Here is a 15,408-nt window from a genome sequence, read left to right on the forward strand (position 1 = left end):
AACATAGGCAGTGTGCTCTTTGACATCAGTCTTAGCAGCCTATTTTCAAGTACCACGTCTGACTGGGCAAGGGAAACAAAATACAAAATGAACAAACGGGACTACATCAAAGTCAAAAAACATCCTCTGCACCGCAAAGGAAACCATCCACAAAACCAAAACACAACCTAACAACTGGGAGAAGATTCTTGCAAACCGTATATCGGATAAGGGGTTAATATCCAAAACACAGAAAGAACTCATACATCTCAACAGCAAAAAAAATCAACAACCCAATTGAAAAGGCGGGCAAAAGATCTGAGCAGTGATTTCTCCAAAGAAGGTATACGGATGGCCAACAGGCATATGGAAAGGGACTCAACATCCTTAGCGATCAGAGAAATGCAAATCACAACTACAAGGAGATGTCACCTTACTCTGGTCAGAATGGCTCTAATTAACAAGACAAGAGACAAGTGTCGGAGAGGATGTGCAGAGAAGGGAACTCTCCTGCACTGCTGGTGGGAGGGCAGACTGGTGCAGCCACTATGGAAAGCAGTATGGAGTATCCTCAGAAAACTAAGAACACATCTACCATATGTATGATCCAGCTAGCCCACTGCTGGCTATTCATCCAAAGAACTTGAAAACACCAATGCAGAAAGACACATGCACCCCTGGGTTCACTGCAGCATTATTCACAACAGCCAAAACTTGGAAGCAACCTAGGTGCCCATCAAGGGAAGAATGGATAAAGAAGATGTGGTATGTATACACAATGGAATGCCACTCGGCCCTAAGAAATGATGAGATCCGCCCATTTGTGACAACTTCGATGGACCTTGAGGGTATTATGTGAAGTGAAATAAATCAGAGGGACAAAGTCAAACACCGTGTGATCTCACTCATAAGGAGAAGATAAAAACAACGACAAACGCGCACAGAGCAAAGGAGATTGCATTGGTGGTTACCATAGGGGGAGGGGGGAGGGGAGAGAGCCAAAGGGGCGATGAGGCTCACATGTGAGGTGACGGACTATCATTAGTTTTCGGGTGGTGAACACGATGTAATCTACACAGAATTCAAAATATATTACAACGTACATCTGAAAGCTATATCATCTTAGGATCCACTGTTACTGCAATAAAACAAAATAAAATAAAATAAAATAAAATAAAATAAAATAAAATAAAATAAAAAAGTGTAGGAGCCTCAAGAGGCTAACAGGCTTTTGAAAAGTTATTCCAGGGAATTTTATGGCTTAGCTCAGGGCGGCAGACACCAGCCTGAGACACAGCTGTGACACAGCCACTAACTTCAACTCAACTATATTCCGACTGGAGGGAAATCAAAACTACTGTCATCATAATTGATTGAAGGCTGCACTTTGTGCCAGATCCTGTGCCGACTGCTTTGCACCAACTGTCTCATTTAATCCTCACATCCAAAAGGTAGGTTACCGTTATTCTCCCCATTGTCAAGGTGAGGAGGCGGAAGCAGAAAGATGGCAATCTGCCTGGAATTCACAGAAGGATTCTCTAGGTAATGACATGACTTTTGGACAAGATTTCAAGGTTTAACACATTACAGTGCAGATGCAGATCCCAGTATCACAGAACGTGAAAAACACTGAGTCCCGCCAAATGTATTAAAACACTAACTATGGAGCCTCACAATCTCTTGGCCTGTTTTCTCAGATGAGGGAAAGCCCAGCGTGAAAAACCGTTGATGAGATGTCTGCAGAGGCGGACTACGTCTGGTCTTTAAAGCCGGGAACTATCCCAGTAGATTCTGAGTCAGTGGGTCCAGAGTAGGCCTTGAGCGTCTCTGTTCTTTTCCAAAGCCCCACAGGCTACACTTCCGTGCCCTTGGAGTTGGGAAGTACAGTCATGCCCTACATCGGGACGTTTCAGTCAACAACGGGGGTCCCATCAGATTAGTCCCACATGGCCTAGGTGTGTAGGAGGCTCTGCCATCCAGGTTTAGGAACTCCGTGGTGTCGGCACAGTCTCGAGATTGCCTGACCATGACACACTCCTCAGAACTTATCCCCACCGTTAAGCAAAGCATGACTATACTGCCTTGGATTCTCCACGGTCCCAGACCCTGCACTGTTTAGATGACTGCACACGCAGAGGGCACCTCGTCTGAGGCAGAGAGCAGCTGGAATCACAAAAGCTCTCGACAGAGAGTCAAGGAAAGGCGTGCTCTGCTTACACGACTCTCTACTTTTCCCTGGGTCTGAACCCTTTCATAGCTAATCTGCTTTTTTTAACCGAGCAGCTTTGCCAAAAAAAAAAAAAAAAAAAAAAAAGGTTACCAACAAACACTAAACAAACCAATATAAAGAATACATATTAAATAAGCCTAACCCTACTATACTACTGGCTTTTATTTCCCTGGGATAATTTGGACAGCATTAGGTGGTTTTACTAAGAGCAGCCTCGTCGAGGGAGATTATTTCTAATTCCACAGTGCTGCAGATGCGGTCAGTAGCAACTGCAAGCTGCAAAGGAAACAAAACAAAGTTGGGTGTAATCCATTCAAGTTCACACGTTTCACCAGGGACAGCCTCCAAGCCTTTCATACTTAGGTATGCATTTACCCATTTCTTTAATCAACCACTACTAACGCCTACTAAAGGCCAGACACTGCTCTAAGTACTCTACGGATATGAAATATCCTCTCACCTTTACACTCACCTATGGAGTGTGTATGATAACCATCCCCGTTTTACAGATCAGGAAACTGACACACAGAATGGCACAGTAACTTGCCCAAGTTCACACAGCCCGTAGGTGGCAGAGCCAGGACCCATTTGACAGAGTCTGGCTCCAGAGGCCACGTTCTGAATCACCACGCTTAGTCTCCAAAAACCTAGAGAAAGCGCCAGCCTCAATGGAAAAGTTTTGTCTTCCCCACCCTACAGTCCCTACGCGGCGGCCCCAGTCTCCAGGGCATTCTTTCAGCTCCTCTGACAGGCCATCCTCCTCCCTTGCCCTGTCCCAACACTCTCCCGCACAAGTCCTCCTTGTCTTTTAGGCCTCTGCTCTCAGCTTCAACATCACTGCCTAAGTCACAAAGTCTAACAGTAAAATGCCGTATTTCTCAACACTCAACACGAAAGTGCCTTTACGTATCTCCTAGGTAATTGGTTGCTGCCTGTCTGTCCTTTCCAACCAGGCTGTGAGGTCCAGTACGTCAAACACCCTGTCAGTCTTGCTCACCAAGTGTCCAGGCCACCGAACACGCACCGACCAGAGGAAAGGAAGGACTTGTCCCAAAGTCAACTCTCCAGACTTTCTGTGCAAGGAGGGAACGAACGGAGCACCCTCCAGCCTCACGCTTTCTTTTCCAGACTTTCAAGTGTGGGGCACATACCTGTGCTCACAACGCTCCCCGGACAGCCCCCACTGCACCCCTAACAGGTAGACTTCTGCACAGTCAAGGGCTTTGGAAAGCACTGGCCTCTGCACACAAATATTACGTGGCCCTCGACAGGCCACTTCCCCTGAACCGGCCTGAGCTTCAGGCCCACAACAGGCTTCGTGAAAACCCCAACGGAACGTAGCCTCGAAAAGAGGGAGACCCGCACTCCTCAGAACGCCTCGAGACCAGTGTCCTTATCGACTTCGCGTCTGTCCTTCCAAGAAGCCGAGACCACGGGTGGCGCTTCAGCGCCCGACTCCCGGGCACCGCACGCCCAGGCTGGCCCCGTGCCCGGCACACACCGCCCGTTCCACGAACGCCTCAAGCGCACGAAGAGACCCCCCTCGCTCCCCGCGCCGCACAGCTGTCCCGCGACCTGACGGGCACCTCTCGGCGCACAAGCCTATTCCTCGGGGACACGCTCGCCTCCCACCAGCCCCCAGGCCCACGCCCCCCAGGTACCTCTCTCAGATGGAATCCTCTTCGCAGGCGCCCTGGTCCTCCGTGTCCGGCGAGCAGGAAGAGCGGGAGCTGAAGGACGGCCTCCTCAGGCTAGCGGCCGTGGCTGTGGAGGGCCCGGGCTGCTGTGCCCAGCGGGGACGCGGAGCGGCGTCCACGGACGCCGGGGGAACGGACGAGCCCGGCCCGGGAGAGAGCAGCACAGCGCGGCCGGACTCCGCCGGGCTCGGCTCTGGGCAGGCAGGCGCGGCTCGCCGACGCCTCCCACGCCTCCCAGGACGGCGGCCCAGCAGCCGCGCGCTCCTCTCCTCTCCTCTCCTCGCGCGCGCGCGCCGCCGCCCAGACGCTGCCCGGCCGTTGCCCCGCCCCCCCCCCTCCGGCGGTGGACTGCGGACAGCGACGGGGACACCCTCCTGGGAGAACTCCTGCGGCCCCGCCCACACGCTTCGGACCTTCGCGCAGCGGGAAGGTGCGCTGACAGGGACGCAGGGTCCCCGCTACGCTCGCTCTCGGGGAACTGCAGCCTCCTCCCTCGGCTTTCACTTGAATGTCAGACCCGAAACCATGCAACGTCTACAAGCAAACATAGGCAGTGTGCTCTTTGACATCAGTCTTAGCAGCCTATTTTCAAGTACCACGTCTGACTGGGCAAGGGAAACAAAATACAAAATGAACAAACGGGACTACATCAAAGTCAAAAAACATCCTCTGCACCGCAAAGGAAACCATCCACAAAACCAAAACACAACCTAACAACTGAGAGAAGATTCTTGCAAACCGTATATCGGATAAGGGGTTAATATCCAAAACACAGAAAGAACTCATACATCTCAACAGCAAAAAAAATCAACAACCCAATTGAAAAGGCGGGCAAAAGATCTGAGCAGTGATTTCTCCAAAGAAGGTATACGGATGGCCAACAGGCATATGGAAAGGGGCTCAACATCCTTAGCGATCAGAGAAATGCAAATCACAACTACAAGGAGATGTCACCTTACTCTGGTCAGAATGGCTCTAATTAACAAGACAAGAGACAAGTGTCGGAGAGGATGTGCAGAGAAGGGAACTCTCCTGCACTGCTGGTGGGAGGGCAGACTGGTGCAGCCACTATGGAAAGCAGTATGGAGTATCCTCAGAAAACTAAGAACACATCTACCATATGTATGATCCAGCTAGCCCACTGCTGCCTATTCATCCAAAGAACTTGAAAACACCAATGCAGAAAGACACATGCACCCCTAGGTTCACTGCAGCATTATTCACAACAGCCAAAACTTGGAAGCAACCTAGGTGCCCATCAAGGGAAGAATGGATAAAGAAGATGTGGTATGTATACACAATGGAATGCCACTCAGCCCTAAGAAATGATGAGATCCGCCCATTTGTGACAACTTCGATGGACCTTGAGGGTATTATGTGAAGTGAAATAAATCAGAGGGACAAAGTCAAACACCGTGTGATCTCACTCATAAGGAGAAGATAAAAACAACGACAAACGCGCACAGAGCAAAGGAGATTGCATTGGTGGTTACCATAGGGGGAGGGGGGAGGGGAGAGAGCCAAAGGGGCGATGAGGCTCACATGTGAGGTGACGGACTATCATTAGTTTTCGGGTGGTGAACACGATGTAATCTACACAGAATTCAAAATATATTACAACGTACATCTGAAAGCTATATCATCTTAGGATCCACTGTTACTGCAATAAAATAAAATAAAATAAAATAAAATAAAAAAGTGTAGGAGCCTCAAGAGGCTAACAGGCTTTTGAAAAGTTATTCCAGGGAATTTTATGGCTTAGCTCAGGGCGGCAGACACCAGCCTGAGACACAGCTGTGACACAGCCACTAACTTCAACTCAACTATATTCCGACTGGAGGGAAATCAAAACTACTGTCATCATAATTGATTGAAGGCTGCACTTTGTGCCAGATCCTGTGCCGACTGCTTTGCACCAACTGTCTCATTTAATCCTCACATCCAAAAGGTAGGTTACCGTTATTCTCCCCATTGTCAAGGTGAGGAGGCGGAAGCAGAAAGATGGCAATCTGCCTGGAATTCACAGAAGGATTCTCTAGGTAATGACATGACTTTTGGACAAGATTTCAAGGTTTAACACATTACAGTGCAGATGCAGATCCCAGTATCACAGAACGTGAAAAACACTGAGTCCCGCCAAATGTATTAAAACACTAACTATGGAGCCTCACAATCTCTTGGCCTGTTTTCTCAGATGAGGGAAAGCCCAGCGTGAAAAACCGTTGATGGCATGTCTGCAGAGGCGGACTACGTCTGGTCTTTAAAGCCGGGAACTATCCCAGTAGATTCTGAGTCAGTGGGTCCAGAGTAGGCCTTGAGCGTCTCTGTTCTTTTCCAAAGCCCCACAGGCTACACTTCCGTGCCCTTGGAGTTGGGAAGTACAGTCATGCCCTACATCGGGACGTTTCAGTCAACAACGGGGGTCCCATCAGATTAGTCCCACATGGCCTAGGTGTGTAGGAGGCTCTGCCATCCAGGTTTAGGAACTCCGTGGTGTCGGCACAGTCTCGAGATTGCCTGACCATGACACACTCCTCAGAACTTATCCCCACCGTTAAGCAAAGCATGACTATACTGCCTTGGATTCTCCACGGTCCCAGACCCTGCACTGTTTAGATGACTGCACACGCAGAGGGCACCTCGTCTGAGGCAGAGAGCAGCTGGAATCACAAAAGCTCTCGACAGAGAGTCAAGGAAAGGCGTGCTCTGCTTACACGACTCTCTACTTTTCCCTGGGTCTGAACCCTTTCATAGCTAATCCGCTTTTTTTAACCGAGCAGCTTTGCCAAAAAAAAAAAAAAGGTTACCAACAAACACTAAACAAACCAATATAAAGAATACATATTAAATAAGCCTAACCCTACTATACTACTGGCTTTTATTTCCCTGGGATAATTTGGACAGCATTAGGTGGTTTTACTAAGAGCAGCCTCGTCGAGGGAGATTATTTCTAATTCCACAGTGCTGCAGATGCGGTCAGTAGCAACTGCAAGCTGCAAAGGAAACAAAACAAAGTTGGGTGTAATCCATTCAAGTTCACACGTTTCACCAGGGACAGCCTCCAAGCCTTTCATACTTAGGTATGCATTTACCCATTTCTTTAATCAACCACTACTAACGCCTACTAAAGGCCAGACACTGCTCTAAGTACTCTACGGATATGAAATATCCTCTCACCTTTACACTCACCTATGGAGTGTGTATGATAACCATCCCCGTTTTACAGATCAGGAAACTGACACACAGAATGGCACAGTAACTTGCCCAAGTTCACACAGCCCGTAGGTGGCAGAGCCAGGACCCATTTGACAGAGTCTGGCTCCAGAGGCCACGTTCTGAATCACCACGCTTAGTCTCCAAAAACCTAGAGAAAGCGCCAGCCTCAATGGAAAAGTTTTGTCTTCCCCACCCTACAGTCCCTACGCGGCGGCCCCAGTCTCCAGGGCATTCTTTCAGCTCCTCTGACAGGCCATCCTCCTCCCTTGCCCTGTCCCAACACTCTCCCGCACAAGTCCTCCTTGTCTTTTAGGCCTCTGCTCTCAGCTTCAACATCACTGCCTAAGTCACAAAGTCTAACAGTAAAATGCCGTATTTCTCAACACTCAACACGAAAGTGCCTTTACGTATCTCCTAGGTAATTGGTTGCTGCCTGTCTGTCCTTTCCAACCAGGCTGTGAGGTCCAGTACGTCAAACACCCTGTCAGTCTTGCTCACCAAGTGTCCAGGCCACCGAACACGCACCGACCAGAGGAAAGGAAGGACTTGTCCCAAAGTCAACTCTCCAGACTTTCTGTGCAAGGAGGGAACGAACGGAGCACCCTCCAGCCTCACGCTTTCTTTTCCAGACTTTCAAGTGTGGGGCACATACCTGTGCTCACAACGCTCCCCGGACAGCCCCCACTGCACCCCTAACAGGTAGACTTCTGCACAGTCAAGGGCTTTGGAAAGCACTGGCCTCTGCACACAAATATTACGTGGCCCTCGACAGGCCACTTCCCCTGAACCGGCCTGAGCTTCAGGCCCACAACAGGCTTCGTGAAAACCCCAACGGAACGTAGCCTCGAAAAGAGGGAGACCCGCACTCCTCAGAACGCCTCGAGACCAGCGTCCTTATCGACTTCGCGTCTGTCCTTCCAAGAAGCCGAGACCACGGGTGGCGCTTCAGCGCCCGACTCCCGGGCACCGCACGCCCAGGCTGGCCCCGTGCCCGGCACACACCGCCCGTTCCACGAACGCCTCAAGCGCACGAAGAGACCCCCCTCGCTCCCCGCGCCGCACAGCTGTCCCGCGACCTGACGGGCACCTCTCGGCGCACAAGCCTATTCCTCGGGGACACGCTCGCCTCCCACCAGCCCCCAGGCCCACGCCCCCCAGGTACCTCTCTCAGGTGGAATCCTCTTCGCAGGCGCCCTGGTCCTCCGTGTCCGGCGAGCAGGAAGAGCGGGAGCTGAAGGACGGCCTCCTCAGGCTAGCGGCCGTGGCTGTGGAGGGCCCGGGCTGCTGTGCCCAGCGGGGACGCGGAGCGGCGTCCACGGACGCCGGGGGAACGGACGAGCCCGGCCCGGGAGAGAGCAGCACAGCGCGGCCGGACTCCGCCGGGCTCGGCTCTGGGCAGGCAGGCGCGGCTCGCCGACGCCTCCCACGCCTCCCAGGACGGCGGCCCAGCAGCCGCGCGCTCCTCTCCTCTCCTCTCCTCGCGCGCGCGCGCCGCCGCCCAGACGCTGCCCGGCCGTTGCCCCGCCCCCCCCCCCTCCGGCGGTGGACTGCGGACAGCGACGGGGACACCCTCCTGGGAGAACTCCTGCGGCCCCGCCCACACGCTTCGGACCTTCGCGCAGCGGGAAGGTGCGCTGACAGGGACGCAGGGTCCCCGCTACGCTCGCTCTCGGGGAACTGCAGCCTCCTCCCTCGGCTTTCACTTGAATGTCAGACCCGAAACCATGCAACGTCTACAAGCAAACATAGGCAGTGTGCTCTTTGACATCAGTCTTAGCAGCCTATTTTCAAGTACCACGTCTGACTGGGCAAGGGAAACAAAATACAAAATGAACAAACGGGACTACATCAAAGTCAAAAAACATCCTCTGCACCGCAAAGGAAACCATCCACAAAACCAAAACACAACCTAACAACTGGGAGAAGATTCTTGCAAACCGTATATCGGATAAGGGGTTAATATCCAAAACACAGAAAGAACTCATACATCTCAACAGCAAAAAAAATCAACAACCCAATTGAAAAGGCGGGCAAAAGATCTGAGCAGTGATTTCTCCAAAGAAGGTATACGGATGGCCAACAGGCATATGGAAAGGGACTCAACATCCTTAGCGATCAGAGAAATGCAAATCACAACTACAAGGAGATGTCACCTTACTCTGGTCAGAATGGCTCTAATTAACAAGACAAGAGACAAGTGTCGGAGAGGATGTGCAGAGAAGGGAACTCTCCTGCACTGCTGGTGGGAGGGCAGACTGGTGCAGCCACTATGGAAAGCAGTATGGAGTATCCTCAGAAAACTAAGAACACATCTACCATATGTATGATCCAGCTAGCCCACTGCTGGCTATTCATCCAAAGAACTTGAAAACACCAATGCAGAAAGACACATGCACCCCTGGGTTCACTGCAGCATTATTCACAACAGCCAAAACTTGGAAGCAACCTAGGTGCCCATCAAGGGAAGAATGGATAAAGAAGATGTGGTATGTATACACAATGGAATGCCACTCGGCCCTAAGAAATGATGAGATCCGCCCATTTGTGACAACTTCGATGGACCTTGAGGGTATTATGTGAAGTGAAATAAATCAGAGGGACAAAGTCAAACACCGTGTGATCTCACTCATAAGGAGAAGATAAAAACAACGACAAACGCGCACAGAGCAAAGGAGATTGCATTGGTGGTTACCATAGGGGGAGGGGGGAGGGGAGAGAGCCAAAGGGGCGATGAGGCTCACATGTGAGGTGACGGACTATCATTAGTTTTCGGGTGGTGAACACGATGTAATCTACACAGAATTCAAAATATATTACAACGTACATCTGAAAGCTATATCATCTTAGGATCCACTGTTACTGCAATAAAATAAAATAAAATAAAATAAAATAAAATGAAATAAAATTAAAAATTGTAGGAGCCTCAAGAGGCTAACAGGCTTTTGAAAAGTTATTCCAGGGAATTTTATGGCTTAGCTCAGGGCGGCAGACACCAGCCTGAGACACAGCTGTGACACAGCCACTAACTTCAACTCAACTATATTCCGACTGGAGGGAAATCAAAACTACTGTCATCATAATTGATTGAAGGCTGCACTTTGTGCCAGATCCTGTGCCGACTGCTTTGCACCAACTGTCTCATTTAATCCTCACATCCAAAAGGTAGGTTACCGTTATTCTCCCCATTGTCAAGGTGAGGAGGCGGAAGCAGAAAGATGGCAATCTGCCTGGAATTCACAGAAGGATTCTCTAGGTAATGACATGACTTTTGGACAAGATTTCAAGGTTTAACACATTACAGTGCAGATGCAGATCCCAGTATCACAGAACGTGAAAAACACTGAGTCCCGCCAAATGTATTAAAACACTAACTATGGAGCCTCACAATCTCTTGGCCTGTTTTCTCAGATGAGGGAAAGCCCAGCGTGAAAAACCGTTGATGGCATGTCTGCAGAGGCGGACTACGTCTGGTCTTTAAAGCCGGGAACTATCCCAGTAGATTCTGAGTCAGTGGGTCCAGAGTAGGCCTTGAGCGTCTCTGTTCTTTTCCAAAGCCCCACAGGCTACACTTCCGTGCCCTTGGAGTTGGGAAGTACAGTCATGCCCTACATCGGGACGTTTCAGTCAACAACGGGGGTCCCATCAGATTAGTCCCACATGGCCTAGGTGTGTAGGAGGCTCTGCCATCCAGGTTTAGGAACTCCGTGGTGTCGGCACAGTCTCGAGATTGCCTGACCATGACACACTCCTCAGAACTTATCCCCACCGTTAAGCAAAGCATGACTATACTGCCTTGGATTCTCCACGGTCCCAGACCCTGCACTGTTTAGATGACTGCACACGCAGAGGGCACCTCGTCTGAGGCAGAGAGCAGCTGGAATCACAAAAGCTCTCGACAGAGAGTCAAGGAAAGGCGTGCTCTGCTTACACGACTCTCTACTTTTCCCTGGGTCTGAACCCTTTCATAGCTAATCCGCTTTTTTTAACCGAGCAGCTTTGCCAAAAAAAAAAAAAAAAAAAAAAAAGGTTACCAACAAACACTAAACAAACCAATATAAAGAATACATATTAAATAAGCCTAACCCTACTATACTACTGGCTTTTATTTCCCTGGGATAATTTGGACAGCATTAGGTGGTTTTACTAAGAGCAGCCTCGTCGAGGGAGATTATTTCTAATTCCACAGTGCTGCAGATGCGGTCAGTAGCAACTGCAAGCTGCAAAGGAAACAAAACAAAGTTGGGTGTAATCCATTCAAGTTCACACGTTTCACCAGGGACAGCCTCCAAGCCTTTCATACTTAGGTATGCATTTACCCATTTCTTTAATCAACCACTACTAACGCCTACTAAAGGCCAGACACTGCTCTAAGTACTCTACGGATATGAAATATCCTCTCACCTTTACACTCACCTATGGAGTGTGTATGATAACCATCCCCGTTTTACAGATCAGGAAACTGACACACAGAATGGCACAGTAACTTGCCCAAGTTCACACAGCCCGTAGGTGGCAGAGCCAGGACCCATTTGACAGAGTCTGGCTCCAGAGGCCACGTTCTGAATCACCACGCTTAGTCTCCAAAAACCTAGAGAAAGCGCCAGCCTCAATGGAAAAGTTTTGTCTTCCCCACCCTACAGTCCCTACGCGGCGGCCCCAGTCTCCAGGGCATTCTTTCAGCTCCTCTGACAGGCCATCCTCCTCCCTTGCCCTGTCCCAACACTCTCCCGCACAAGTCCTCCTTGTCTTTTAGGCCTCTGCTCTCAGCTTCAACATCACTGCCTAAGTCACAAAGTCTAACAGTAAAATGCCGTATTTCTCAACACTCAACACGAAAGTGCCTTTACGTATCTCCTAGGTAATTGGTTGCTGCCTGTCTGTCCTTTCCAACCAGGCTGTGAGGTCCAGTACGTCAAACACCCTGTCAGTCTTGCTCACCAAGTGTCCAGGCCACCGAACACGCACCGACCAGAGGAAAGGAAGGACTTGTCCCAAAGTCAACTCTCCAGACTTTCTGTGCAAGGAGGGAACGAACGGAGCACCCTCCAGCCTCACGCTTTCTTTTCCAGACTTTCAAGTGTGGGGCACATACCTGTGCTCACAACGCTCCCCGGACAGCCCCCACTGCACCCCTAACAGGTAGACTTCTGCACAGTCAAGGGCTTTGGAAAGCACTGGCCTCTGCACACAAATATTACGTGGCCCTCGACAGGCCACTGCCCCTGAACCGGCCTGAGCTTCAGGCCCACAACAGGCTTCGTGAAAACCCCAACGGAACGTAGCCTCGAAAAGAGGGAGACCCGCACTCCTCAGAACGCCTCGAGACCAGTGTCCTTATCGACTTCGCGTCTGTCCTTCCAAGAAGCCGAGACCACGGGTGGCGCTTCAGCGCCCGACTCCCGGGCACCGCACGCCCAGGCTGGCCCCGTGCCCGGCACACACCGCCCGTTCCACGAACGCCTCAAGCGCACGAAGAGACCCCCCTCGCTCCCCGCGCCGCACAGCTGTCCCGCGACCTGACGGGCACCTCTCGGCGCACAAGCCTATTCCTCGGGGACACGCTCGCCTCCCACCAGCCCCCAGGCCCACGCCCCCCAGGTACCTCTCTCAGATGGAATCCTCTTCGCAGGCGCCCTGGTCCTCCGTGTCCGGCGAGCAGGAAGAGCGGGAGCTGAAGGACGGCCTCCTCAGGCTAGCGGCCGTGGCTGTGGAGGGCCCGGGCTGCTGTGCCCAGCGGGGACGCGGAGCGGCGTCCACGGACGCCGGGGGAACGGACGAGCCCGGCCCGGGAGAGAGCAGCACAGCGCGGCCGGACTCCGCCGGGCTCGGCTCTGGGCAGGCAGGCGCGGCTCGCCGACGCCTCCCACGCCTCCCAGGACGGCGGCCCAGCAGCCGCGCGCTCCTCTCCTCTCCTCTCCTCGCGCGCTCGCGCCGCCGCCCAGACGCTGCCCGGCCGTTGCCCCGCCCCCCCCCCCTCCGGCGGTGGACTGCGGACAGCGACGGGGACACCCTCCTGGGAGAACTCCTGCGGCCCCGCCCACACGCTTCGGACCTTCGCGCAGCGGGAAGGTGCGCTGACAGGGACGCAGGGTCCCCGCTACGCTCGCTCTCGGGGAACTGCAGCCTCCTCCCTCGGCTTTCACTTGAATGTCAGACCCGAAACCATGCAACGTCTACAAGCAAACATAGGCAGTGTGCTCTTTGACATCAGTCTTAGCAGCCTATTTTCAAGTACCACGTCTGACTGGGCAAGGGAAACAAAATACAAAATGAACAAACGGGACTACATCAAAGTCAAAAAACATCCTCTGCACCGCAAAGGAAACCATCCACAAAACCAAAACACAACCTAACAACTGAGAGAAGATTCTTGCAAACCGTATATCGGATAAGGGGTTAATATCCAAAACACAGAAAGAACTCATACATCTCAACAGCAAAAAAAATCAACAACCCAATTGAAAAGGCGGGCAAAAGATCTGAGCAGTGATTTCTCCAAAGAAGGTATACGGATGGCCAACAGGCATATGGAAAGGGGCTCAACATCCTTAGCGATCAGAGAAATGCAAATCACAACTACAAGGAGATGTCACCTTACTCTGGTCAGAATGGCTCTAATTAACAAGACAAGAGACAAGTGTCGGAGAGGATGTGCAGAGAAGGGAACTCTCCTGCACTGCTGGTGGGAGGGCAGACTGGTGCAGCCACTATGGAAAGCAGGATGGAGTATCCTCAGAAAACTAAGAACACATCTACCATATGTATGATCCAGCTAGCCCACTGCTGCCTATTCATCCAAAGAACTTGAAAACACCAATGCAGAAAGACACATGCACCCCTAGGTTCACTGCAGCATTATTCACAACAGCCAAAACTTGGAAGCAACCTAGGTGCCCATCAAGGGAAGAATGGATAAAGAAGATGTGGTATGTATACACAATGGAATGCCACTCAGCCCTAAGAAATGATGAGATCCGCCCATTTGTGACAACTTCGATGGACCTTGAGGGTATTATGTGAAGTGAAATAAATCAGAGGGACAAAGTCAAACACCGTGTGATCTCACTCATAAGGAGAAGATAAAAACAACGACAAACGCGCACAGAGCAAAGGAGATTGCATTGGTGGTTACCATAGGGGGAGGGGGGAGGGGAGAGAGCCAAAGGGGCGATGAGGCTCACATGTGAGGTGACGGACTATCATTAGTTTTCGGGTGGTGAACACGATGTAATCTACACAGAATTCAAAATATATTACAACGTACATCTGAAAGCTATATCATCTTAGGATCCACTGTTACTGCAATAAAATAAAATAAAATAAAATAAAATAAAAAAGTGTAGGAGCCTCAAGAGGCTAACAGGCTTTTGAAAAGTTATTCCAGGGAATTTTATGGCTTAGCTCAGGGCGGCAGACACCAGCCTGAGACACAGCTGTGACACAGCCACTAACTTCAACTCAACTATATTCCGACTGGAGGGAAATCAAAACTACTGTCATCATAATTGATTGAAGGCTGCACTTTGTGCCAGATCCTGTGCCGACTGCTTTGCACCAACTGTCTCATTTAATCCTCACATCCAAAAGGTAGGTTACCGTTATTCTCCCCATTGTCAAGGTGAGGAGGCGGAAGCAGAAAGATGGCAATCTGCCTGGAATTCACAGAAGGATTCTCTAGGTAATGACATGACTTTTGGACAAGATTTCAAGGTTTAACACATTACAGTGCAGATGCAGATCCCAGTATCACAGAACGTGAAAAACACTGAGTCCCGCCAAATGTATTAAAACACTAACTATGGAGCCTCACAATCTCTTGGCCTGTTTTCTCAGATGAGGGAAAGCCCAGCGTGAAAAACCGTTGATGGCATGTCTGCAGAGGCGGACTACGTCTGGTCTTTAAAGCCGGGAACTATCCCAGTAGATTCTGAGTCAGTGGGTCCAGAGTAGGCCTTGAGCGTCTCTGTTCTTTTCCAAAGCCCCACAGGCTACACTTCCGTGCCCTTGGAGTTGGGAAGTACAGTCATGCCCTACATCGGGACGTTTCAGTCAACAACGGGGGTCCCATCAGATTAGTCCCACATGGCCTAGGTGTGTAGGAGGCTCTGCCATCCAGGTTTAGGAACTCCGTGGTGTCGGCACAGTCTCGAGATTGCCTGACCATGACACACTCCTCAGAACTTATCCCCACCGTTAAGCAAAGCATGACTATACTGCCTTGGATTCTCCACGGTCCCAGACCCTGCACTGTTTAGATGACTGCACACGCAGAGGGCACCTCGTCTG

The sequence above is a fragment of the Equus caballus genome, chromosome 15 (genome assembly GCF_041296265.1).
Source record: "Equus caballus isolate H_3958 breed thoroughbred chromosome 15, TB-T2T, whole genome shotgun sequence".
In the NCBI taxonomy this organism is placed as follows: Eukaryota; Metazoa; Chordata; class Mammalia; order Perissodactyla; family Equidae; genus Equus; species Equus caballus.